Raw genomic sequence first — 2,067 nt, forward strand, 5'->3', positions numbered from 1 at the left:
ATGAAATAAGAGGGTTGGACTAGAAGATCTTTGAGGCTCCTTTCAACCCTGGTATTCTATAAAATGTACCTTAGGCTTCACTGACATGCTGTCAACTTCCTGGGGACCCATTTTCTCTTCTTGATAAAAAGAAATTTGTTTTGATTTCCAAGATATTTCACCTTTCTCTCTACACTAAACTCACAAAACCCCGGCTTACAGGACTGAGATTCATTCTCCAGATCTTTCTGACCCTTGGATTGATTTGGCTTTCTTGATTCAAAGCTTTGCTGTTTCCAAGCCATCATTTCAGGCAATCCAGATCTGTCATAGGTCCCATGAAGTATGTTTTTTTTTTTATCAATATCTTGTACAAAGGCACAGATAGCATGATTATTAAATTTGCAGATGGCACTAAGTTCAGAGGGGTAGCCAACACACTGGATGACAGCATCAATATCTAAAATAATCTCTACAGTCTTGAGAAATGGACAAAACCTAAGAAGATGAAATTTAACATGGGTTAAAATCGACTTCACATGTGCAAGATGGAAAAACACTGGGGGTTCTAGGAGACTATGAGCTCAACAAGGGGAAAACATTGTGAAGTGGTGACCAAAACCAATAATGTGATCTCAGACTGCATTTAGAGAGGCATGCTGTCCAGGACCAAGGAGATGTGAGTCTTGCTATACTCTGCCCTGGTCAGATCACATCTGGAACATTGTGTTCATTTATGACCTCCAAATGTTTGGAAGGACATTGATGAGTTAAAGAATGTTTGGATGTGGGAAAAAGGATAGCTAGGACTTCAAATTCATGCCATATGAGGAATAATGAAAGGAACGGGAGTATATAACTTGGAAAAAAGAATATTTTAAGAACTGCTACTATAAATGACCACTGTCCATCTCTTATCTCCTCCTCATCCCAAGCCAGTAGGAAAGTACCCTGTTGCCCTAGAGAACAAACAGAATTTACAGATGGGTGGAATGCTGGAGATCACTTAATCCAACCTTTTGGGTGAGGAAACAGGTACAGAGAAGTGACAGAACCTGCTGCATCACCTATGTGGTGAAACTGACACAAGTCACAGGTTTGGGATTCAAATCCTTCATCTGATCCCAAATCCAGAGTTCTATTTATCACACTCTATTCTCTTTCAACCCTAGCTGTTGTAACACTAACACAGAAGAAGGTTTCATTCTTACCCCTATACCTTCCCAATCAGACCACACTTTGCAAGGCAGTTTGAAGAAAGGAAGACTTAGTGCCGGGGGCTGGGGAGGGCTAAGCCAAGAACAATGTGGCCTCCTCCCTTAGCAGAGACCCCTTGCTCATCTGGCTAGCCAAGATCAACTTGTTTCTCCTTTATTATTATTATTTTTTTTTTACAAGATGCTTTTTCAAGATACTTTACTTTAATTTCCCCAATAAATTCTGGCTTCCTGTATAAATAACCTAATAAAAGGCAAAGGGCTGAGTCCTGATATACTTGATGGCTATGAAATGTCTACTCATTGTTTTTGCAGAAATTCAAGGGGAAATGCATCTGCTGCTTATCTTTTATCTTTCTCCATTCATCCAGAGGATGAAAAGTCTCCCCCTCCTTCCCCACCCAGTTCTGAGAGCACAGTATGTGTTACCCAACACCAGGGAATTCAATTAGCTTTAAGGTCAGTCTGTACCTTTCTGTAATCAAATGGCTTTCCAAACTGTCACAAAGCCCCAACAGGTGTTTCATTCATGCCGTCTGTCTACCTGGCAGGGGCCCAACATAATTCCCTCTGAGGGCCAGCTCCCAGTGAGGCCACTGCCCCCTGCATAGAAAATGCTGTCTACCTCCAATGCAGAGTCCAGTCCTAGCCTCAGCCCTGGCATTTCCTTTTCCAAATCAAAAGCAGTCATAGAGTCACAGAACCTTAAACCTGGAAGAATTCTTAAAGATCAAGTTTTCCCCCATACTTTTATAGATAGGGGTGTCAATCCAGAAGGGGAGGGGGAGTGGATTTTCCATATTTAAACCACAAAGTAGTGACAAAACTAGCCTAGGACCCAGGTCTCCTAACTCCCAACTCTTCCCATGAT

This window comes from Petaurus breviceps, unplaced genomic scaffold, assembly GCF_028583685.1.
Source record: "Petaurus breviceps papuanus isolate PSGF00001 unplaced genomic scaffold, PetGlider_PUasm1.0 90847, whole genome shotgun sequence".
Taxonomy (NCBI): domain Eukaryota; kingdom Metazoa; phylum Chordata; class Mammalia; order Diprotodontia; family Petauridae; genus Petaurus; species Petaurus breviceps.